This window comes from Aotus nancymaae, unplaced genomic scaffold (assembly GCF_030222135.1).
Source record: "Aotus nancymaae isolate 86718 unplaced genomic scaffold, 86718_ANA_hifiasm-v0.15.2.pri h1tg000059l, whole genome shotgun sequence".
NCBI classification, from domain to species: domain Eukaryota; kingdom Metazoa; phylum Chordata; class Mammalia; order Primates; family Aotidae; genus Aotus; species Aotus nancymaae.
Window position 1 is genome coordinate 41,176,767 of NW_026988473.1, and position 26,573 is coordinate 41,203,339.

At 42.1% G+C, this 26,573-nt stretch overlaps 1 pseudogene; it reads left to right on the top strand.

Moving 5' to 3' along the window:
- Positions 1-5,778: 5,778 nt before the first annotated feature.
- LOC105720185 (proliferating cell nuclear antigen-like) lies at positions 5,779-6,564 on the top strand (annotated as a pseudogene).
- The last annotated feature ends 20,009 nt before the right edge of the window (positions 6,565-26,573 follow it).

The window sequence follows — 26,573 nt, forward strand, 5'->3', positions numbered from 1 at the left end:
ATAATTATTCTATTTGGTTGAGGAAACACATGTCTCCATAATTTAATAATTGGGAGAGTTATTACATGTGATTAATAGAAGTCATAAACTAATATTGAGAGTTTAAAATCTTTTTTTTTTTTCACTTTGAGCAGATATAATAAAGAGGGTTGATGGGAAGGCAGGGAAGATTCTCCTCCCCTTCACCCTCACCTACTTCTCCTTTACTTTTTAGGGTTAGAAAAGCAGTGATTGGAACAGGGGAAGATTGTCTTTCTTCTCCACCTGAGGTCTAAGTCTGATACGTGGCCTGCCTCTCTTTGGAGCTTTGAAATGTGCCTCAGTGTGTCTGTGTGTGTCTGTACGTAAGACGTGAGAAAGGAAGAAGAAAGAGAAGAAGAAAGGGAAGAGGACTAAAAAGAGAGACAAGGAGAGAGGCAAGAATTTAAGTGACTGGTTCCTCCAGGCTAGAGGCTCCCAAATACTCATCTGAGCCCGGACCTGTCTCTTCACTGTGGGTCAGTGAAGTTTACCCCAGTCCTCAGTGAAATGGGAAAAAAATTAGAACAATGTAGTAACTTTTTCATAGAGCCAATATGTATCCAATGTTTTAAAATTCTAGGATCACCCTTCACACAATTCAAGTGTTTAAATGCCCTTTTATGAAATAACAATTGTTGGTAATATCTTTCTCCATCTCCTTACTTGGAAAAATCAAAAGCTGGTAACTTTTAACCACTTCCCCACAATACTTTTTGGTGTTTTTAGTTTCAAAATTTATTAATATCAAGTCTGTAAAGCTTCAAAGTATTAGAATCAGAGAGAACCATTTGGTCTCAAGAGTAAAACCACCCTGATCCAGATTTCCAAATCTGATTTTTCTGGGCTACTTCCTTGTTCAGTAAATGGGTGAACTCATTAACCTACATATTAATCCAGCAATTCAAAAATATTAATTGAGCATCTACTGTGTAATAAGCACCATTCTTAGCACTGATGCTAAAGCAACCAATGTATTTTCATTAACCTACATATTAATCCAGCAATTCAAAAATATTAATTGAGCATCTACTGTGTAATAAGCACCATTCTTAGCACTGATGCTAAAGCAACCAATGTATTTTCATTAACCTACATATTAATCCAGCAATTCAAAAATATTAATTGAGCATCTACTGTGTAATAAGCACCATTCTTAGCACTGATGATAAAGCAACCGATGTATTTTAGTAAACAGTCATCCATTTTGTTGAAGGAGTGTTACCCCTATAAATGCAGAGATTTCCTATATGTGACTGCTATAGTTTGGATATTTGTCCCCAAATCTCATGTTGAAATTTAATCCCCAGTGTTGGAGGTGGGGCCTAATGGGTGGTATTTGGGTCATGGAGATGGATCCCTCATGAATGGCTTGGTGCCCCCTTGAGGTAATGAGTTCTCTGTTGGTTCCCAGGAGCACTGATTGTTATAAAAAGCCTGGTACCTCCCTCCCCCTCCTTGCTTTCTGTCTCACCACATGATCTCTGCACACACCAGCTCTCCTTCCCCTTCTGCAGTGAGTGGAGACAGCCTGAGACCCTCACCAGAAGCCACACCCTCAACAAATGCCAGCTCTATACTTCTTGTACAGCTTGCAGAACTGTTGGCCAAATAAACCTCTTTTCTTTATAAATCATCCAGCCTCAGGTATGCCTGAGTCCATAGCAACACAAATGGACTAAGACAGTGACTGAGGCAACATCTACAGTGCCTGGTTCTTACAAGGGTCAACACATATTTGTTGGCTAAATGAATAAATGTACTATACATGGTTGTTATGAAATAATAGATATGCAAGATGTTTACATATTTCAATATTGTCATTTTTCCTGCTGAGAAATGGACATTTCATGCCCAGGTAGGCCTAGCAGAGAAATCCTAAGTATCAATGGCTTACAAGAAGCTACCTGAACTGGCACCCCATTATAATTCCAGACACGTTGGCTACTGTATTAGTTCATTTTCACACTGCTGATAAAGACATACCTGAGTCGGGTAATTTATAAAGAAAAAGAGATGGCTGGACTCCTCTTTTTCATGTGGACTTACCATTCCACATGGCTGGGGAGACCTCACAATCATGGTGGAAAGCAAAAGGCACGTCTTACATGGTTGCAGGTAAGGAAAAATGAGAGCCAAGTGAAAGGGGTTTCCCCTTATAAAATCATCAGATCTTGTGAGACTTATTCACTACCATGAGAACAGTGTGGGGGAAACAACCCCCATGATTCAATTTTCTCCCTGGGTCCCTCTCATGACACACGGGGATTATTGAAGCTACAGTTCAAGATGAAATTTGGGTAGGGACACACCCTAACCATATCAGCTACCCAGCTCCTCTAAATCCCCACCAAGGACCCATTGGCTCTTCCCAGCCCTAGCCCCAGATCCCTGTCTTGCTCTCTGACCCCTGATGTACTGATCTCAGCCATTTTCAGTCCTAACCTTTCCCAGTCCTGCCATATACATCTGCTCTGGTCAGAGGGATGCCTGTCTACCAGTCCACCATCCAGCTCAACTAGAATCTGCTTCAGACTGGGACACGTTGGTTTCGGCAGAGGCTTGGGGGCTGGGGCTGCATCTTGTCCAACATGCCTCCTCTTCCCTAAGGATATAGTGAATCTAATAAAGTACAAGCTCTGCTACTTTGCAGGCACTAGCATCCTAAGCCAGGATCGCTCTTCTTGTGAAAGTGGCACACCTAGAAGCCTCAGAGGGGTAAAAGCTTCAAGTCACACTAACTCATTCAAATACGTTTAATTTGTATCTAATATGCCTAATGTACGTAATAAATGGGAGTCATGTTTCTGGGCACTGGGCATATAGCAATAAACAAAGCAGGCAAAGATCTGTGGCCTTGTGATGCTTCATTTCCAACAGACAGATAGAAATGCATATACAATAAAAAGCCAAGGAGCGATCAGTGTTATGGAGAAAAACAAGGCAGGCCATGAGGGCAGAGAGGGCCTCTCTGAGGAGGTACATTCGAGGTAGACAGTGGGGGAAAGGCATGTCAGGTAGAGGGAACAGCAAGTGCAAAGGCCTTGAGGCCTAAGTATATGAAATGTTTTAGAAATGGAAAAAGGCGGCCAGTGAAGTGACATTCAAGGGGCTACAGAGTAGAAGAGAGAAGGGAGTGGGCAGCCAGTTCACATGGCAACTTGTGGCCCATGTGAGGCCTCTGGATTTATTCTCAATATTTAGGGAACCAATAACACATTTGCTGATAAATTAAAAGCAATAAGAGTCTTGAGCTGAAACCTGGCCTGGCCAACATAGTCATGAAAGAAGCAGCCCATCTTCAGAGAATTCCTTCCAGCCCTTTCTTCCTCTTGCACTCTCCAGCCCTGACTTGACCCTTCTGCCCTCGCCCCAGGTCTCTTGCCTCTCCTTAGCACTATTCATTTAGTCACTGACTCATCAGCAAACAATCCTGGAGGTAGGGGATGAGAATTAAGTGCTAAGCACCATGCCATGCCCAGGACTGGTTACTAGGATGTACACAACCAGAAGGCAGCCTGGCTTGAGATCATACTGGCCATGAGCTCAGAGGAGCTGATTCTATCCAGCTTTGCCATTTAACAGACTTTGTTTTTAAATAGAAACTGCAATAACTGCTCTGCTGTCATGCAGTGCTGAGGAGCCAGTGATGAAACTGGAGTGGCAGTGCTTCAGGTAAACTGTAGAGTGAGGTGCCCATGTCAGCAGCTCATGCCAAAGTGATTATAATAAGCTCTAAACCTGCCTACAGGACCTCACTCTTGCAGCTAAGTGCCTTCATAAACACCATTCTTTCTTACTTCCATGAGTCCTGGGCCCCAGAAATGTCACGTCTCCATTCCCTCCTTCAATCTCCCCTAACCTCACTGTTGCTCTGCTCTAGGAAATTATGATCTTCCAGATCCCAGAGGTGACAGAACTTGCACGACAAGTGTAGGGCATGGCCTAGTGTGTGACACACCCAGCACTATGCTAGCACCTTCTGCAGACACATACCTCAACAGCCTCACCCCACAGACAGAACACACACACACTGCACCAAAGGGGCCCTTGGTCACATACCTATCCTCTGCTTAACTGATCAGCTGATCCATGTAATGGGAATGATGAAAGAGCATTTGTTTATCCATTCATTCATTCGGTGAGTCATCAAACCTTCCTTCAGAGGCTTCTCTGGGCCAGCTCTGTGGTAGGTCCCGAGGCTCCAGCCATGACCTCTATGACCTGGCCCTGGTATATGGAGGCCTGAAATCTACCTGGGACAGACTCTGGAAGACTGCTTTATGGCTGTGGTCCTCTCATCAGCAAGTAGGGAGCTATGGGGAACTGTATCCATCTGAGGGGTCAGTGATGGCAAGGGTGCCTCCAAGGTAATGTCTGTGTCAACTGTCTTGAAGACTATGTTTGCCATTTTGAGTGGTCCATGGGACAAACTGCCTTTCTCCATAGAGGCGGCCACCTCTCCAGCCCAATAGCAGACAGTGAATCAAGTAAGCAGGAATTTCATTCTGCCCTGCCATGCTATGTCAGTTTATGACCTTGGATAAAACCCTTCTGCTCCCTGAGCCCCCAACTGCCACAGCAAGGACTGCAGAAGACAAACATTCCTACAAACTTCTCTTGTCGTAGACCCCTTCTCATTACTTTTGCCCTATGCTGCCCTACCACCTTGATTCACTGCATTTCATTTAAGTTACCTATGTGATCCTTAGTGTGAGCTAGGACATGTTGTAAGGGCTTACATGAACTAACTCATGAAGTGGGTACTACCATTGTTCCTTAAAGATAAGGAAACCTCAGCAGAGTGAAGAACTTACCCACTGTCTCACAGCTGGTAAGTGTGGTGCTGGGAGTCTGACCATGCATCTGTCTTCAGAGTCCATTCTCTTAACTATTATGCTATGCTGCTTCCCTGAACAATTTTCTTTAAATAGATTCACTTTTTTTAACATCATTTTAAAAAACCATTATGACCATTAATTGAAAACTTATATGACTTGCCATAAATAGAAGAGACATTAAAATGCATGACTATTACATTTAAAACCCAATATTCCTCCAACTGACTCCTAAGATCATCTCTCAGATCACTGGGGACACCTGGGGAGGAAGCACTAATGGCCTTTCTGACATTTTAGGTACCTGCAAGCCTCCCAGGAAAAAGCTTGGGGGCAGACAGCCTTTATGCCTCTCTGGCCCTCCTCTCCTGACTACAATAGTGCCACTCAGCAACATGCAAGGTAAAGGCTTCAAGGAACTTGGCTACCATCAGCCTGGGGCTTCAGTAACTCACCTGCCAATCCCTGGGCATGAGGCACCCACTCAGGGGCTAGTGACAGCCTAACCAGAGGCTCTCTTTGCTCTCTGCTTTCTGGAGTGACGACCCACTGGAGGCATGTCCAATCTCTGCCAGAGTAATGGACAAGTCTCCACTGTACCCAGTGATGCCAGCAGAAACTGCAGGGGCAGGAGGTGGGGCGGGTGTGGATCCCAGCATGACTCCTGGGCTTCTGCCAGGAAGGTATTCTGAGGATAGCAATCTGTGAATTCTACCAGTCATGCCCCTGAACTCGCACCAGCACTTCATTAAAAAAAACCAAGGCTTGATTAAACAGTTTCAGGCATAGTGGACTTGACATCATCTTTCTAGGTCTCAGCCTCTTCCCACTGCATTTGCTCACTTGCTCTGAGCTTCATAAAGCCATAAGTGGCTATACCTTCTTCCTTCGCACCTGCCTGTAGCCATGCCACTGTGACTCCATGTTCAAGGTAAGCCTGGTCCAGGGCTCCACCCTGAAGAATGTGTTGGAGGCCCTTAAGGACCTTATCAGTGAGGCCTGCCAGGATATTAGCTCAAGCAGCTGAATGTGTACAGCATGGACTCATCCTGCATCTCCTTGGGGCAGCTCACCCAGCACTCAAAGGACTTCAACATATGCTGCTGCAACTGCAACCTGGCCATAGCCATGAACCTCATCGGTATGTTCAAAATACTAAACTGTGCTAGCAATAAAGATGTCATGACATTTGGGGCTGAAGATAATGCAGACACCCTAGCACTAGCACTTGAAGCACTAAATTAGGAGAAAGTTTCAGACTATAGAATGAAGCTAATGGATTTGGATGTTGAACAGCTTGGAATTCCAGAACGTGAGTACAGCTGTGTAGTAAAGATGGCTGCTGGTGAATTTGCATGCATATGTCGAGATCTCAGTCATATTGGAGATGCTGTTGTAATTTCCTGTGCGAAAGATGGTGTGAAATTTTCTGCAACTGGAGGACTTGCAAATGGAAACATTAAATTGACACAAATAAGTAATGTTGATAAAGAGGAGGAAGCTGTTACCATAGAGATGAATGAATCAGTTCAGCTAACTTTTGCACTGATGTACCTGAACTTCTTCACAAAAGCCACTCCACACTCTTCTACAGTGACACTCGGTATGTCTGCAGATGTACCCTGTGTAGAGCATAACATTGTTAATATGAAACATTTAAAGCAAATACTACTTGCCTCCCAATATTGAGGATGAAGAAGGATCTTAGGCATTCTTAAAATTCAAGAAAATAAAACTAAGCCTTTCAGAACTGCTTCTGAGATGTCCGTATATACTGAAGTATTTTCTGTCACCAAATTTATGCTTCTGAGTACATATGTAGGAATAATTTTCTGCACATAACCTATTTTTCTCTATTCCCTATAATTTTTTTATTATTATACTGTAAGTTCTGGGATATATGTACAGAGCATGCAGGTTATACAGGTATACATGTGCCATGGTGGTTTGCTGCACCCATCAACCTGTCATCTAGGTTTTAAGCCCTACATGCATTAGGTATTTGTCCTAATGCTCTCCCTCCCCTTCCTCCCCACCCCGCAACAGGCCCCAGTATGTGATGTTCCCCTCTCTGTGTCCATATGTTCTCATTTATGAGTGACAACATGTTCCCACTTATGAGTGACAACATGTGGCATTTGGTGTTCTGTTGCTGTGTTAGTTTGCTGAGGATAAGGGGTTCCAGCTTCATCCATGTCCCCACAAAGGACATGAATTCATCCTTTTTTATGGATGCATAGTATTCCCTAGTGTATATGTGCCACATTTTCTTTATCCAGTCTATCATTGATGGGGACTTGGGTTGGTTCCATGTCTTTGATATTGTGAATATTGCTGCAATAAACATATGTGTGCGTGTGTCTTTGTAGTAGAATGATTTATAATCCTTTGGGTACATACCCAGTAATGGGATTGGTAGGTCAAAAGGTATTTCTGGTTCTAGATCCTTGAGGAATCGCCACATTGTCTTCCACAATGGTTGAACTAATTTACACTCCCACCAACAGTATAAAAGCGTTCCAATTTCTCCACATCCTCTCCAGCATCTGTTGTTTCCTGACTTGTTAATGATTGCCATTCTAACTGGTATCTCATTGTGGTTTTGATTTGCATTTATCTAATGACCAGTGATTATGAGCTTTTCTTCATATGTTTGTTGGCCACATAAATGTCTTCTTTTTGAGAAGTGTCTGTTCGTAACCTTCACCCACTTTTTGATGGGGTTGTTTGGGTTTTTTGGTAAATTTGTTTAGGTTCCTTGTAGATTCTGGGTATTAGACCTTTGTCAGATAGATAGATTGCAAAACTTTTCTCCCATTCTGTAGGTTACCTGTTCACTTTGATGATAGTTTCTTTTGCTGTGCAGAAGCTCTTTAGTGTAATTAGATCCCGTTTGTCAGTTTTGCCTTTGGTTACAATTGCTTTTGGTGTTTTAGTCATGAAGTCTTTGCTCATGCCTATGTCCTGCAGGGTATTGTCTAGGTTTTCTTCTAAGGTTTCTTTGGTTTTAGGTCTTATGTTTAAGTCTTTAATGCATCTTGAGTTAATTTTTATATAAGATGTAAAGAAGAGAGTTCCAGTTTTAGTTTTCTGCATATGGTTAGCCATTTTTTCCAGCATAATTTATTAAGCAGGGAATCTATTCCCCATTGCTTGTTTTTGTCAGGTTTGTTGAAGATCAGATGGTTGTATATGTGTGGTGTTGTTTCTGAGGCCTCTGTTCTATTCCATTGGTCTATATATCTGTTTTGGTTCTAGTACATGCTGTTTTGGTTACTGTAGCCTTGTGTGTAGTTTGAAATCAGATAGCATGATGCCTTCAGCTTTGTTCTTTTTGCTTAGGATTGTCTTGGCTATACAGGCTCTTTTTTGGTTCCATATGAAAGTTAAAGTAGTTTTTTCTAGTTCCGTGAAGAAAGCCAATGGTAGCTTGATGGGGATAACATTGAATCTATAAATTACTTTACTTTGGGCAGTATGGCCATTTTCATGATATTGATTCTTCCTATCCATAAGCATGGAATTTTTTTCTATTTGCTTGTGTCCTCTCTTATGTCCTTGAGCAGTGGTTTGTAGTTCTCCTTGAAGAGGTCCTTCACGTCCCTTATAAGTTGTATTCCTAGGTATTTTATTTTCTTTGTAGCAATTGTGAATGGGAGTTCATCATGATTTGGCTCTCTGTCTATTATTGGTGTATAGGAATGCTTGTGATTTTTGCACATTGACTTTGTATCCTGAGACTTTGCTGAAGTTGCTTATCAGCTTAAGGAGATTTTGGGCTGAGAAAATGGGGTTTTCTAAATATACAATTATGTCATCTACAAAGGCAGAGAATTTGACTTCTTCTTTTCCTGTTTGAATACCCTTTATTTCTTTCTCTTTCCTGATAGCCCTGGCCAGAACTTCCAGTACTATATTGAATAGGAGTGGTGAGAGAAGGCATCCTTGTCTTGTGCTGGTTTTCAAAGGGAATCCTTCCAGCTTTTGCTCATTCAGTGTGATACTGGCTATGCGTTTATCATAAATAGCTCTTATTATTTTGAGATATGTTCCATCAATACCTAATTTATTGAGTGTTTTCAGTATGAAGGGGTGTTGAATTTTATTGGTCTTTTCTGCATCTATTAAGATAATCTTGTGGGTTTTGTCATTGGTTCTGTTTATGTGATGGATTATGTTTATTGAATTGCATATGTTGAACCAGCCTTGCATCCCAGGGATGAAGCCAACTTGATCGTGGTGGATAAGCTTTCTGATATGCTGCTGGATTCAGTTTGCCAGTATTTTATTGAGGATTTTCACATCACTGTTCATCAGGGATATTGGCTTGAAATTTTCTTTTTTTGTTGTGTCTCTGCCAGGTTTTGGTATCAGGATGATGCTGGCCTCATAAAACGAGTTAGGGAGGATTCCCTCTTTCTCTATTGTTTAGAATAGTTTCAGAAAGAATGGTAGCAGTTCCTCTTTGTACCTCTGGTAGAATTCGGCTGTGAATCCATCTGGTCCTGTGCTTTTTTTGGTTGGTAGGCTATTAATTACTGCCTTAATTTCAGAACTTATTATTGGTCTATTCAGGGATTCAACTTCTTCCGGGTTTAGTCTTGGGAGAAGGTATGTATCCTGAAATTTATCCATTTCTTCTAGATTTTCTAGTTTATTTGCATAGAGGTGTTTATAGTATTCTCTGATGGTAGTTTGCATTTATGTGGGATCAGTGGTGATATCCCCTTTTTTATTTTTTATTGTGTCTATTTGATTCTTCTCTCTTTTCTTCTTTATTAGTCCGGCTAGTGGTCTATCTATTTTGTCGATCTTTTCAAAAAACCATCTCCTGGATTCATTAATTTTTTTGAAGGGTTTTTTGTCTCTCTATCCCCTTCAGTTCTGCTCTCATCTTAGTTATTTCTTGTCTTCTGCTAGCTTTTAAATTTGTTTGTTCTTGCTTCTCTAGTTCTTTTAATTGTGATGTTAGGGTGTCAATTTTAGATCTTTCCCGCTTTCTGATACGGGCATTTAGTGCTATGAATTTCCCTCTTAACACTGCTTTAGCTGTGTCCCAGAGATTCTGGTACATTGTGTCTTTGTTCTCATTGATTCCAGCTAACTTATCTATTTCTGCCTTAATTTCATTATTTACCCAGTATTCATTCAGGAGCAGGTTGTTCAATTTCCACATAGTTGGGTGGTTTTGTATTCTCTGTAATTTGTTTAAAGAATAAAGTCTAAAGTCAAATCTGGTCTTGTTAACCTGAACTACTTTTGCCTTACTTAGAGATACATCTTATGATATTTACAATATAAAGGGGTCTTGACTCTAAATTCAAATTTAAGAATTGCTTTTGAATTTAAATAAAGTTACCTGAATGTCAAATGTCACCGGGCAGTGCTGTCATTTGGACCAGGACTGTTGCAAGTATCTACTGAATTCTCAGCTAAAGCTACCATTTCATGTAAATGTTTTTTTAGTCTAGAGCATCCTGGTGAAAGTCAAAAATACTTCAAACACAGTAGATTACCAGTTATTGGGGGGGATCTGTCAAGTTTATTTTGTTCTTATTCTAACTGTGCTCAAGTAACAAGCAGGGAGAGTAAAACAAATCCTACGTATTTCATCATTCTGTCATTTCAGTCAGCAAAAATTAATACTCTTCGGAAGTCTAATGTACCCAAAGTCTTGTGGACTTTATAAGACTATATAGGTCACATTTCTTTTCAGCCTGGGGTGTCTTTTACAAGAGCTTTGGAAGTTTCGGTAGATATTTGATGGGGCCCGAGAAATATGGTTGTGAAAAAAATTCTCTAGTATAAGTACCCCTCTTTGTGACTTCACTCCCTTAAAGGATGAAGATGTCTTAAATTCCATGGATGCTGGACACAACCAAGAAAGCAAAAAGGCCATGAAGTCGTAAAGAAAGACTTTAAAACATCCCCGGTATATTTTGTGTTTAGTAGACTAAATGACTGATTTCTTTCTTGTATTACTTGAACTGAGTTATAGTTACAGACATTACAATTAACTTTATTAAATAGCTGATATTCATTTACCTACAGTGTGCCTGTGAGTAGGGAAGGAGGGCTGCAAAGGGGAATTTTTCGGGGTGATGAAAATATTTTATCTAGATTGGTGATGATTCCAGGAGTGTATGCTTTTTTCAGAACTCATCCAATTGTACTTTATGTGTGTAAATTACACTTTAATAAACCTGACTTTTAAATAACCAAGGTTTTTCTTGCATTGGCACTGGAGGGGAGAAAAGTGAGGAATTGGCACAAAACAAAAAGGCCTTCCATGAAACAGTTTTCTTTAACTTGGAGCACACATTCACCTGGGGAAGATGTTTGGGGAACCAAATTATACATGTGCCATTGAGCAGCAGGCTGGAGGCTCGGGGGCATGCTTGAGTTACTGAGGTAAGAGAAACTGAGCTGAAATCCCCCAAAATAAAGTGTGAGTCCTCTCTCTATCACTTGGGCAAGTGTGTGTGTGAGACCTCCTCTCTTGGTCTCTATGTCCTCATCTCTAAAATGGGGATAATATCCTGGGCCCGCCCAGCTCAGAGCCCATTTCTTGGGACTGCGTGAGAGGATGGCTCTGAACATGCCCTGGAAGCAGTGAAGCTCCCTGTGGATGGGGGCATTTGAGAGGACGAGGAATTAACCACCCTCACCGGGTGACACCAAACCTGGTGTCAGGGACCAGAGCAGCTGGTATTAGGGTCTGCCCTCTGAAAATAAGGGAGTAGTCCTGCTCACTTCCATGGCAGTAATAACTTGTCAAATAATGTATTATTTGAGCCATAAGATAACCAGACTCACAAAAGGGTAGAATGCCAATGAAATAAAATCTTTGTTTATGCAGGAATGGAAATTTTTTAAACTCCTTATTTTGTTCTGGAATAAAATATGTTTGATTTCCATTGCGACTAGTTTACTAAGTAAAATTTGGCCAAGAGGCATTGGAGGGGGTGGTTCAGGGAGGCAGGGAAACACTTTAGTTCAGTTGGAAATTTCAATAGATGACAGATACTTGGTTCAGTTTAGGTTCCAAGCCGGAGGGTTGTTTGCCCAGCTTGGGTTTAGAGGCTATTACATTTGCAGTCCACTGGCCTTTTGTAATGGGGTTTGGCTAAGCAAGTGACTCTCCCCATAGGATTCACTAGTCTGCTTCACACTTTTGTATTCTATGTAGACTGGGGGTTGTTTTCCAATGAGAAGATGTAGGTAAAATGCCATTGTCAGGAGGCTCCTAATTTCATCCTATGTATCTCACTTAGAATCAGAGTATACTCTCATCATAATGTGCTTTTTCAGTATGTTTGCAAGTCAGAATCCATTTGATGGATGACATTCAGGTTTGGCTGTAACCACTAAGAGAATAAGCTCGTACAATGGCTTACCCAGACACACAGGGGGCATCTATCCACTGCTTCATTCATTCACTCAACAGACATTTGTTAAACTCCTACTGTGCTAGGCTTTCTCCCAAACAATTGGAAAATGAGGATACTTAAGACTTAGTTTCTGATCTCAAGGAGTCCATAGTTAAGTGAGAAACAAGCCCGCAGAGAGATATATTACCATATAGGGGTGTTAACAGTTATAGTCAACACCCACACCAGGAGCAGGACAGGGATGAAAAGTCCAAACATCAGTTCATGCTTCACAGAAGAGGTAACCCCTGGTCTAGACCTCAAAAGATGAGTAGAAGTTCACCAGCTAAATGACACTGCACTCTGATTCTTACTTGTTTACTAGTGAATGGGTGTATTTATTTCTTCATGTGCATACACACATACACACACACACACACACACGCGCACGAACACACACAAATGCCATTAACTTTGTGTTCTTCATTGCTAACCAGAGAGAAAAACTCAGCAAGAAAAGGATCATTGATATCTGATATAGTTTGGATATTTGTTCCCACCCAAATCTCATATTGAATTGTAAACTCCAATGCTGGAGGTGGGACCTGGTGGGAGATGTTTGGGTCACAGGGGTGGATCCCTTAAGGCTTGGTGCTGTCTTTGTGATAGTGAGTTCTCATGAGATCTGGTCATTTAAAAGTGTGTGGCACCTACCCCTCCCCCCACCTCCAATTCTCTTTCTCTCTTGCTCCTGCCTTCACCATGTGGTATGCCTGCTTCCACTTCACCTTCTGCCATAAGGAAAAGCTCCCTGAGACCTATCCAAGAAGCCTAGCAATGTCAGCACTATGTTTGTACAGCCTGAAGAACAGTGAGTGAATTAAACCTCTCTTTATAAACCACCCAGTCTCAGGTATTTCTTTATAGCAACACAAGAACAACCTAATACAATACCACACATAATCCTTCTTCCCCTGACAAGCCAAGGCCCTGCGATGGGCTGAGATGACAGCTACAAGCGGGAAAGGCTACTTCCAGTGATAGCAAATAAGCAAAGAAAGTTCATTTCAGATTCTACTGGCTTACGATGGGTAGCCCCATGACAGCCAAATAGCCTTGACTTTGAGGAAAAGCAAGAAGTCGAAACCCTAATATCAGTTACTATCAAGACAAAAAGGTAATTATGGCATTTGGTCTGCAAGTATCAAAGAGCTAAGTAATGTATGACCTTGCCAAAGGGCAGGGATTATGTCATGAGGATGTGTTAGGAACTTGGGCTCCACTACTCAGTATCAGAGGAGCTGGAGAGGAGGGAACTTAATTTTCCCAACAAGCAGGGAAGGCTAGCAGAGGCAGCATATTCAGTAGCCAATTGCCCAAGGTGACTGCAAACAAAAAGATTAGACTTGCCTAACTGTTCAAGGTGCAGAACAACTCCCGAGGAAGACTCATTTACTTCAGAAAAGACAGCAGAGAGAAGGAGCAAGGATGAGGGAAGAGGAATACATGTGTTGATTATGCTCACACTGGCAGGCAAAAGAGCGTCCAGACAGAAAACAAGTTGATGCAGAGACACTGGCTGAAAGTTGCTCATCCGGGGGAAACTAAGAGAGAGGGGACATTCAAAAAAGGTAAAGCATCAAATGACAGCATCAACATGAATTTGTAGATTTAACTGACCATGAAGATGCACCTCATAAGTAAGCTAGGTCCTCTAACCAACCACTCTTCCTCTTAAATAGTCACAGACTAGTAGCTGGCAGGGGCTAGACAGGCCTCCAAACCAAATCCCTCATTTCATACTAGAGGCATCAGGGGTACTAAGAAGATCAATGGACTATGATCAAAAATCCTTCCTCTCACTAGCTACAGTATCTCAGCCTGTATGCTGCAATTTCCTCAACAGAAAAATGGGAACATTAAGACTGATGTCATTTGAATGCTGTGAAGACTAAATAAGACATGCGAGAATGCATCCTAAAAGCAAGGTGTATTTTTAGCATGTGAACATACTACGATTTCAAGAGGTAAAGTGCTTTAAGACCAAGAAATCAGCAAATGGGATGCAGAACTAGAATTCCTGACACCTCAAGTGGTATTCTTTCTGCTTGGCCACATCTGCCAACATGGAAAGAGCTTTGATTATTTCAAGTGTGCAAATCTTGTCTCCTAGGCAAGCTTCTGTGGGAAAAGGATTATGTGTTCTCCATGCCCCACTATGGTTCTTGGTACTTAATAACAGCAGCCAACATGTACGGAGACTTTACAGTGTGCTGGGCTTTATTCTAAGTGATTTTCATGTGCTAACTCATTTTATCCACATGTCAAATCTATGTGGTAAGATAGTATTATTACCATCAACTCCATCATTACAGATGAGGAAACAGTACTGGTTAAGAAAGTGCCCAAGATCACACCGCCAGTAAGTTGGTGATATTTATTTTCAAATCAAGGCAGTCTGACCCAAAAGCTCTGCTCTAACCACTATAAGGAGAAGCACTGATGTCAAAGCTGGCTGTGTTATCCCAGGGAAAATGTAACCTGCTTGGATGTAGAAGACTGGCACAGAGCTTGTACATGCCAGGGACCCAATTGTTGTTTCCCTTGAATTAATGGAAGTCCTGCAATAAAATAACTTGCCATGTGCAGCCCTGGTGCTGGCTTCCTGCCATCAGGATGGCCCGAAAGTACTTCCATCCTTTCTGCCCCTCACATAGGACTCAATGAAATTTGCCTTGAAATGCACTGGGCCCGAACTTTAACCGACAAGGAGAAACATTTAACTTTGTTGACAGTCAAAAACCACACATTAGAATTACATACTTTTAGGCTGGGTGCAGTGACTTGCACCTGTAATCCCAGCACTTTGGGAGGCTGAGCTGGGCAGATTACTCGAGCCAAGGAGTTCAAGATCAGCCTGGGCAATGTGGTGAAACGCAGTCTTCACAAAAAAATACATCAATTAGCCAGGTGTGGTGGTACATACCTGTCATCCCAACTACTCAGAAGACTGACATAGGAGGACTCCTTGAGCCCAGGAGGTTGAGACTGCAGTAAGCCATGATTGTGCCACTGTACTCCAGCTTGAGCAACAGAGCAAGACCCTGTCTCAAAAAATAAACAAACAATGACCTACATACTCTTTTCATCTATCAAATTAGAAAAAAAAATGTAATGATACTATTTAATGCTTTAATGCTGGAAGACGTGGGGTAAAACTGGTATGCCTAGACTCCGGTACAACAGTATAAATTGTACTTCTCAGGAAAACAGTTTAGCCACATATAGTTGACTCTTGTTATTCACAATGGTTATATTCTATAAAGTCACCACTAATACCGAATTAGTGAATTCTGAACCATTGCTTCTACAGGAGACAGGGTTAGGCTCCTATGATCCTCTGGTCACATCTTCAGCAACCAGTCAATGCAGAACATTGTTTTATGTGTGTTTCTGTTTAAAGACACGTCATTTAATATACTATACACTGTTGATTCATTAACACTGAACTTACAGCCAACAGCACCGCAACTCATGCCTGAATGATGCTCAAACACACATATCTTCTCTATAAGGCACATCACAACCTTCTTGCACTTAGAAACACAAGACAGCACATCAACACAATGATAGGGGGTCATTTTAAACAGCATAATCACCCACATGAAGCACAAAAATACAAAAGCCATAGTACTAACTAGACCGTGAAAAGGACACTCGTTTATAACTGAATCAGGAAGGCAAGTGTCACCTTGCTGGACCTCAGCTGGGAAAGTGCATGACAGGCGCCTCACTTGCTCCCACAATGTGCATGTCCAAGAATCACCACAAAAGCACAGCCAGCATTGATTTGGGAGTTACAAATAAATGTTAGCATGCAAATAAATTCACAAACTCAGAATCTGTGAAAAATGAGGAACAACTGTATATATTAAGAACCTAACAAGCCTGTGCACACTGAAAGGCACGGGTGACAGAAATCTGCATTTGATTTCACAAGCACCTTTTGAACTGATCTTATTTCAGCTGAAAAAGATCCATTTGAGTCTAGAATAGGGACTTGGCAGGTAAGAACCACTGTTCAGTTCAGGCTGAGCATTGCAGCAAGGAAAGTTAAAGGCCCCAAGCTTGGATTTGGGGATTGGAAGCATCATAAAACCAGACACAGGCTACCCTCCCCATCACCAACTCAAGGCCCTAACCTCCAGGGCGAAAGATCCCACCAAGAACCGAACCCCTCAAGTGTCTGCTGAACCCATAGTTCTAGGGATAGGCAGGAGGACAAAGCCCCTTCTCCTGCTCTGATTTATCTCTGCCCTTCTGCACCTCTCTGACTTGTTTGTGGCACACTGGCCTCCTTGCTGTTCCCTGAACACACAAGGCAGGATATGGTCCCACCTCAGGGCCTTTGCACTTGCTGTCTGCCCCACCTAGAACACTCTCTAGACATTTGATAGGTTCCCTCCCTACCTCTTTCCTCTCTGCTCCGTGAGGCTTTCTCTCCCTTCTCTGCCTTCCCTGTTTTGTCTCCATAGCAATTATCACCATCTGATGATCATTTGTTTTGCTTGTTCACTGATTATCTCTCCCCCATGTAAACTAGGGAGAAAGGGATTGTTATTGTTCTTGTAGTACCCCCACTCCTAGAAGAAGGTCTAGCACATAGTAGGCACTCAGTAAATCGTACTATTTGTTAACTGAATGAATGAATGTAAGATACTAGTAATAATGATGGTGGGAATTAACGTTTTTGCACCAGTCACTGTGTCAGGTGCTTTACACAGGTTACCTTATTGAAATTCCAAAGCCTTAACAGGTGAGCGCTGTTATGCTTATTTCGCAGGTAAAGAAACCAAGGCACAGAGAGATTATGCAGCTTAATTAAAGTCAACCAGCTGGTAAAAGATTGAACTGTAATAAATCTCAGCTTTTCCTGTCGTGAAAGTCACGATACCAATTTTCAAATTTTCTGTGGTTAAAGACCAGTTGGGTTTTTCTTCCTTCTTCTTCTCCCCAGTCTATCATAGATTGATAACAGAAAAATGAAATGGGGGAAAAGTTACAAAATACAATATGTGCTTGGATGTCATGGCACTGTCCAAGTTTTTAAACACCTTCAATATTTGTACTTATCTCCCCACAGACAGGTAGAAACAGTTTGGGCCACAGTGCAGTTCTCTGAGTGTACTGAGCTCTGCAGTACACCCAAGGAATCAAATACCATCATCCTGAGTTTCTAGGTCATCTGGGGACTGGGGTTGAGGCTCCAGGAGAAGTGCTTGATCTCTTTTACTTGTAGGAAACTTGAAAACATCTCAAGTCAACTTTCCTTCATTTGACCCCTTATAGTTGTTAGAAGTGAGTTTTCTCACCCCCAATTTTCAGATAAGGAAACTTGTTTTTCCTCTTCCCAAAATGCCCCTCCTCTGGGCTCTTCAGGGGGTCACCTCCTTAGAGTGATCCTCCCCAACCAAGCATGCAAGTAGCATTGCTGACCCTCTCTTATTGCACAGCCTTATTTCCATCGCAGCATTTTTTACCATCAGAAATTATCTTTTTCCTTGTTTACATATTTTCATTCCCTCATCCATCCTTATATTAATAATACAAACTCCATGAGGGTGGAAATCTCAGTTCATCAGTCCTTCTACCCAGTAAAGAGTTTTGTCCCTTGAAGGCTTAGTTGAATAATGCAGTCAGAAAAAAGAAACACAGAATGATTAAATAGCTTACCTAAGGTCAAAAGCAGGTAAGGGCCTGAGCAGGAAATCACATCCACTCAGTTGTTCAATAGATGACGTTTCAGTGTCTCTTTCTCCAGCATGGGCATGGAGCTGGGCACTGGGGTCTTGGTGGTGGATGAGAGAGGGAAGGCTCCTGTCCTGCACGGGGCTCACAGGCCTCAATCCCAAGCACAGTGGTCCTCCTCCCTGCCTTTCTGGCCCTCTCTATGTTCTTTCATCTATACATGCTATTCTGTTTTCAAACACTTTCTCACAATCATGTTATTGTGTAAGCAGGGTATTGTATTACACCTGCTTTTAGCATTGCCAGATAAAATGCAGTCACATTTGAATTGCAAATAAACAATGAGTAATTCTTTAGTATGAATATGTTCCATGCAATGCTCATGAAATACTTATAGTGAGAAATTGCTCATTGTTTATCTGAAACTCAAATTTAACTGGTTCTCTTGATTTTTTTCTTTCATTTTTTCCCCTAAATATGGCAAGCCTACACATTTTACAGATGAGAAAACTGAGGCTCGGGGAGGACAGAAAACTCCAGTAACTTTCACCCAAAGGCAGATACCCAGAGAGAGAGCCAGAGCTAACCCTACCCACCATGAAACAATGAACTCAATGCTTCTTGAGTCAGAACACCTGACCCCCTACTGCTCCTTTTACTTCTTTCTTAAAGATCCAGTGCTTCTGAGCCCAAGCCACTTCCAGCATGGCTGTCCAAATCCATAGCCCCTGAGGATTATCTCGTCATTGAAATGTCTCCCTGGCCTACAGCAAAGAAGCAGTTGCCATGTCTATATTTAATCACTTTTAGCAAATTTTTCTTCTGATGATAAAAATACCTACTTGTGATATATTCACACAATGGAACACTTCACATCAATGAAAAAAGAACAGATGCTGCTACATACAACAGAACAGCTTGGTAAGTGTTTATATATTTATACGCATTGACCTAAATAAATATCACTGAATGGGCTGGGTGTGGTTCACTCCTGTAATCCCAGCACTTTGGGAGGCCGAGGCGGGCAGATCACAAGATCAGGAGTTCGAGACCAGACTAGCCAACATGGTGAAACCCCATCTCTACTAAATATACAAAAATTAGCCAGGTGTGGTAGTGGGCACCTGTAATCCCAGCTACTTGGAAGGCTGAGGCAGGAGAATTGCTTGAACCCAGGAGGAAGAGGTTGCAATGAGCCAAGACCATGCCATTGCACTCCAGTCTGGGTGACAGAGCAAGACTCCTCAAAAAAAAAAAAAGAAAAAGAAAGAAAGAAAGAAAGGGAAGGAAGGAAGGAAGGAAAGGAAGGAAAGGTAGGAAGGAAGGAAGGAAAGGAAGGAAGGAAAGAAGGAAAGGAAGGAAGGAAAGGAAGGAAGGAAGGAAGGAAAGAAAGGAAGGAAATAAGGGAAGGAAGGAAGGAAAGGAAGGGAAGGAAGGAAGGAAAGGAAGAAAGGAAGGAAGGAAAGGAAGGAAGGGAAGGAAGGAAGGGAAGGAAGGAAGGGAAGGAAGGAAGGAAAGGAAGGGAGGAAAGGAAGGAAGGAAGGAAGGAAAGGAAGAAAGGAAGGAAGGAAAGGAAGGAAGGGAAGGAAGGAAGGGAAGGAAGGGAAGGAAGGAAGGAAGGAAGGAAAGGAAGGGAGGAAAGGAAGGAAGGAAGGAAAGGAAGGAAGGAAGGAAGGAAAGGAAGGAAGGAAGGAAGGAAAGGAAGGAAGGAAGGAAAGGAAAGAAGGAAGGAAGGAAAGGAAGGGAGGAAAGGAAGGAAGGAAGGAAAGGAAGGAAGGAAGGAAGGAAAGGAAGAAAGGAAGGAAGGGAAGGAAGGAAGGAAAGGAAGGAAGGAAGGAAGGAAAGGAAGGGAGGAAAGGAAGGAAGGAAGGAAGGAAAGGAAGGAAGGAAGGAAGGGAAGGAAGGAAGGGAAAGAAAGAAGGAAGGGAAGGAAGGAAGGAAATAAGGAAAGGAAGGAAGGAAAGAAGGAAAGGAAGGAAGGAATGAAGGAAAGAAAGGAAAGGAAGGAAGGAAAGAAGGAAAGAAAGGAAGGAAGGAAGGGAAGGAAGGAAGGAAAGGAAGGAAGGAAAGGAAGGAAGGAAAGGAAGGGAAGGAAGGGAGGAAGGAAGGAAAGGAAGGAAGGAAAGAAGGAAAGAAAGGAAGGAAGGAAAGGAAGGGAAGGAAGGAAGGGAGGAAGGAAGGAAGGGAAGGAAAGAAGGAAAGAAAGAAAATACTGAGTAGAAGTCTGGACCTGAAAAAGAAAACATCTGGTATGAGTCCATTTATATTAAGTTCAAAAATAGTCACAATTAATTTGTGGCAGTAGAAGTCAGAACAGTGGTTCCTGAGGGGTGGAGGTCATTGGGAAAGGACATGAAGGAACTTTCTGGGGTTTTGGTAATGTTCTCTATTTTAAGCTGTGTGATGACTATATGTATATACAAATATATCTTAAAACTTACATGTTCACTTAAGATTTGTGTACTTTTCCAGTTGTAGATTATATTTTAATGAAAAATTTAAAATAAACGAATTAACACATGCTCATTGTAAAAAAAAAAAATGCCTAAAATATACAAGTATTAAAAAAATTAAAAACCATGTGTATTACCACCACTGGGAGATATCACAACTAACATGTTAGTGTGTATCCTTCCAGATCGTTTCCCAATAGGATTAACTTTTCATGAGTATTTCCTAAGAGAGGAATTCGGGACCTAATGCCAATCAGTGGAGGTGCTAACTTATTTAGGAGTCTACATTTCCTGGACATGACTTTCACTTTCCCAGGAAGCCCTAACACAACTAGATTTAATTTGATCATTTTTAGAAAAGCATGGAACAATTAACAGCAAATAAATGGAATTGAAATCAAATTGAATACAGCTTTTCAATGATATGTGTCAGAATTTAATTTTAAGCACAGTAATGAATAGAAAATGAAAGCTTGGCTTGGAGGAACTCCTGAGCCTTCTGGGACCTCGAGTGCCACCTACTGGTCACAGCCTGCCATGACACATTCCATTATCTGTGTCACCCTCCTAATTAAAAGCCCCAACTATGATACCTCCTTTTCTCATGAGTTTATACATCTCCCCAAAGAGCTTTCCAGACATCTTTGTTTCCCCGGTTCATTGTATATTTCCTATAACATAGAATTATCTTAATAAATATTTGTTCAATGAATAAAAGGATGGATGGGTGGGTGGGTGGGTGGATGGACGGACAGACAGACAGATGATAGATAGATAGATAGATAGATAGATAGATAGATAGATAGATAGATAGACATTCTTGTACCTCATTGTGAAATTAGAGAATAATCCCTATCCTACCCACCTCATAGGCTTTTTTGGAAGAACAGATAACCACTGGTAAAGACCGTATAGACCATATTGGTGTGAGTGAATTTATGATAGTCAATGCCAGGAGATTATAGGAGTCAAATGGTGGCAAGGGTAAGCAGTGAGGCTAGATATCGGTAGAGCATTAAAAACAGGAAACCTAAATAAATGCAAAAATGCCTTGAGCCAGGGACTTAATAGGAACTTGAAAAATGTTAGCTCTTTTCCCTTTCTTCTGTCCCCTTTTACACATCCAGTTCGCAAATCCTTTCTATAGGATATGAGGAGTTAAGAATGGAGATCTGACCAGGTGCAGTGGCTCACACCTATAATCCTAGCACTTTGGGAGGCTGAGGCAGTAGGACTGCTTGAGCCCAGGAGTTTGAGACAAGCCTGGGAAGCATAGTGAGACTTTAAAATAAAATAAATAGCTAGGCATGGTGATGCATGCCTGTAGTCCCAGCTGCCTGGGAGGTCAAGGCTGCAATAATCCAGGACCATGCCACTGCACTCCAGCCTGGGCAACAGAGCAAAACACTGTCTCAAAAAGAGATCTGTCTTTTTCTCGGCTCATTCAGAGGTAAAGTGATGTTCAACGTTTGCCTGTTGGCAGTTTTGAAACAGGTCAAGATCACTGTGCTTGTAATGTGAGCTGGCCCATCAAAGCCCATCTCAGTGAGGACAGTAGTTTCTGAAACATCATGTCAGTCTGGCTGATTGTGAGATGCCCATCTGAGCGTGTCCACTGTTGACAGCATTTGACAAGCATCATGTTGGCCTCACTTCTAGATGCTGCACAGTGGGGTCTCATAAAGTCAGCACAATGTGGCTAAAAGAATAGACAAGAATTAGGAGGACTAGGATTTGCCACTCACTGGCTGAGTAACCTTGAGTAAGTCAGCTTGCCTTTTACCAGTATATAAACCACCTCATTAGAACAATGTAACATGATAATGCCTGGAAAAACACTTTGTAAACTAAAGCACTGGGCCCAGGGCAAGATATGACTGTTAATAGAACCCCAAGTGAACATTTGCCCCAGAGGTGACCTGACCCAGCTCAAAAACCACAGGGGAGCTCGGCTAGGTGACCCACACCTATAGTCACAGCTACTTGAGAGGCTGAAGCAGGAGAACTGCTGAGGCCAGGAGTTCAATGACGTAGTGTACAATGATCGCACCTATGAATGTCCACTGCCCTCCAGCCCGGGTGACATAGTGAGATCCCATGGCTAAAAAATTTTTTAAATAAACAAAGCTACAGGTAGTGTCACTTGCACTGATCTGGATCAGACTTCTACTGATGGACTTCAACAATATTTTAGCAGCTACATGACAAACTTATTTCATGTTGAGCTTATGGTCCACTAAGACCCACCCCAAATGGCTGTTTAAAAATATGGACTACACTCCACATTTTACCCACTCTTTGATTGGGTAATTGAATTTTTAAAACTAAATATAGACTTTGGTTACATTTCCTCTAGATAAATTTAATATTATTGCTTTGGTCCATCCAGCTAGGCTATTAAAATATTTTTATTACTACTTTGACCATTCCATACATTACCTTGCCCTGCTGACTTGGGAAGAGTTGAACATTTCAACAGTGTCTAATTCATACATTCATGCATTCAACCTACATCAGCTGAGCACTTACTCTCTAAATGTTATATTAGGAGCCAAAAGATGCAGAGGATATATCTGTCAGAGGCTGGCAAGTACTGTTGCAGAAGCGAACCATGGGATCAGAGAACAGGGCATCTCTATTGCAGCCAGCAGCAGTGGAAAGGTTTCCCAGTTTACAAGATGTGGCAGAAGCCAAGACCCAGTCTCCTTTTCTTTCTGAGCATACTGCTGGGCTGTATTTTCCAGGCCCCCGTGATTCTTGGTGATTCCACATTCATGATCAAGTCTTTCTTTCTGGGCAGGTAAAGGGATGAAAGTCCATTGCGGCGGGTCTTTCATGATTTCCTCTGCTTTCCAAGAAAAAACAACAACAACAACAACAAAATCTGCAGGTGGCAGTAGCCTGTCCTTATCTTTCTGACCTCATCACCCTACCTTCATCCCCTTGCTAGAACATGTCCATTTGGCAAATATCAGTAGAGTTCCCACAATGGGCCAGGCACTGTGTTAGGCTCCACTGCATTCCCTTAAATCCTCTCTGAGTTCAAAACCTCCACAATGGGGAGTGGTGCCTTCCCCATCCTGGTGGGCCCCCTTCTCCTTTGTATCCTTTGCTTTTGTATCCTAGCTTAGATCAAGGTCTGGGCATCTGCATCCATATAGCTTAGCACTGGGCATCCAAGCCACTGTTTAAAGTTGCTGCATGAGGGAAGGAGAGGACAAGAAGCACTTTGTCCACTTAGTCTCTTGAGTAGTAGAGCACTGTCGTGAGAAAAAAATGGACATCCACTAAAGAGACAAGGGCTCAAGTCCCAGACCTGTGAGCAACCAACTCTGACCTGGGATATGCCCATCTGAACTTTATTACCAAACAAGCTAAATACACTTTCAGCTCCAATATTCTGATTCTTTCTAGCCCAATCCCTAATTCCTGGTTAAACCCTCTACTCTATTCTAATCTAGATTTACAATTTAAAAGAAGATTTTAAGGGGCAGAAGAAAGGGAAGAGTTTAGTCAGCCTTCCTTAAACCAAAACATCTGCTGGCAATGTGCAGCCTAAAGCTGTAAAACAATTGCCAAGGGTTATAATTCCAGAATATCCTCAGATTTGTCCTTGCCTATAACCTGATTTCTTTTAGGCCCAGACTAATTGTGTCCAGACTCAAGCTCCATGCTAACTGTCAGGACTGACTTCAATTATTCATGGAATTTCCACACTGGGATGGTTTGGGAGATATCTTTGCAGATGTATTTATCCTTTTACATCTTCAGGAACTCTTAATAATAAGCTGTTTGAATAGGCAAGTCCCTTAACTTCCTTGAGCCCCCATTTCTTCACCTGTCAACAAGGAACATAATTCCTCTCTTGTCTTTGGCTCTCAAATATCTTTGGTTCTGTGATTGCAGGTGCCTCAGCCTGAGATTTCACATGCAGCTCACAACCAACAGCAAACCACATAGACATTTGAAAAAAAGGATGCCATATGATGATTAAACTCAAAAGGAATTATGTAATTAGCAAAGGACGTTGATCATACAACATGTGAATCTAATTGCAGTGCATGCAAATGTTTGCTAAATTAGATAAATATGGGTTTGCAGGCACGCTGGTGCACAGATTGAGTTGTAAAGTTAAGGAAAATATATAAGTTAATTATAAGCTGGGAGTGATAAACACAGGGTATGTGCACTAGACCGATTAGGATTATTAACCAAGTAATCATCTCATGCCAAAGGTGGAGTGTTATAAGAGTCCTAGGCCCATACTCTGACTGCTGTGTAATGAAGTTACCATGCTTTATAGAACATGAAAAACATGCTTCATTTTTACACAGCACCTGTCATCTAGGGAACCTCAGCACTTGGAGGTGGTTCAGTCTCTTAGCACGTTGCCTGATGCACATTGCTGAGGTGGGCAAGACTTCATGTGCTGACTTAGAGGAGAAATGCTAGATGCTAACCATTATCAGGCCCTCAGGAACCTGCATGAATGAGAAATGCATAAGCCCATGAGGCAGCTCTTATAAGAGTACACCTATTAGCCTGCCAGGACCTTCCAGGTAGAGGTAAAAAGAGTCCTGGAAAGGTACCTACTACAGTGGCAGTCTAGGTCCTGGAGGCAGACCGCTCAGATTTGAATCCTGGGCCAATCACTAATTCTTTGACTAGCTCAACTCACCATGCCTTTGCTTCCTCATCTCTATCACAGAGATACAATATCATCTACCTCTTAGGGTTACTGTGAGAATTAAAGGAAGTATTACTTTGAATAGTACTAAGAACACCGTCTGACACATAGGAAACAATAAATGACTTATTTCTTACTATTTGCTTTTCACTGTTCATTAGTTTATTCATCCAACAAAGTAAGGGCCCACTACATATAAAGCAATATGCTAATGACCATAGTGGGGTATATACACACATGGGTTCCGTCATCACATTGGCCTATAGGGAGGAAATGTTGATACACAAACAATTACAGTGAGGCAACATATGAGAAGTACTGTTTAAGTGTTTCAAAGTGCTCAAGAGGGGATCATTCCTGCAAGATGACTGGAGAAAGCTTCATTAAAGACAGGCCACTTCAGCCAGACCATGATGAGATTTTTAACAGAGGGGAGGTTGGGTGGGAAGGTGTGTCATATTCTAGGCAGAAGATACCACATGAGCAAAGATGCTGAAGTCAGAAAATCCAAGGCAACATCAAGTTATTGCAGAAAGTGATGGGCAAGGCTGGAAAGGAGCTGATATGTTTTGGCTATGTTCCCACCCAAACCTCATCTTGAATTATAATTCCCACTATTTCCACATGTCATGGGAGGAATCTGGTGGGAGGTGATTGACTTATGGGGGCGGGTCTTTCCCATGCTGTTCTTGTGACAGTGAATAGGTCTCAAGAGATCTGATGGTTTTAAAAATGGGAGTTTCTTTGCACAAGCTCTCTTTTGCCTGCTGCCATCCATGTAAGACATGACTTGCTCCTCTTTGCCTTCCACCATGATTGTGAGGCCTCCTCAGCCACAAGGAACTGTAAGTCCAATAAACTCTTTCTTTTGTAAATTGCCCAGTCTCAGGTCTGTCTTCATCAGCAGTGTGAAAAAGGACTAATGTAGGAGCTTTGAGGTCCACCTGGGGGAGCTGGGGGGCGTGCTTCAGGTCAAGTGCTGAGTCTTGACTTTATCCCATGAATCTCTGGGATATTTTAAATGAAATAGGACAAAGCAGTGTTAAAGGAAAATGAGTCTGGCAAGGTGAGTGGAAAAGATGGGAAAGGGAAAGATGGGTGACAAACGGAGCTGGCAGATAGGGCTGTGCCCCAGGTGTGTGGTAACCAGAGTAAGAATGAAAAGAAAGGCAGGGGTGCAATGGGGGACACTGGACCAAAGTGACAAGATTCAGTGACAGAGTGGAAGTACAGAGCAAGAACAGGGAACAAGAGGAGAGGATGGTGAGGATTTGAACTCGGGTAGCAAGGACAGAAAAGAAGTCCTACTAGTCCTCCAAAGGTTCTGGTTCCTGTCTACCCAGCACTTTATCCAGATAGGATCTCTGCAGTGAGAGGCAGCACAGAGCAGGATTTCCCAACACAGGCTTGAGAGTCAGACAGCCCAGGGTTTCCTGCTAAGCTGTTTTATCGTCAGCAA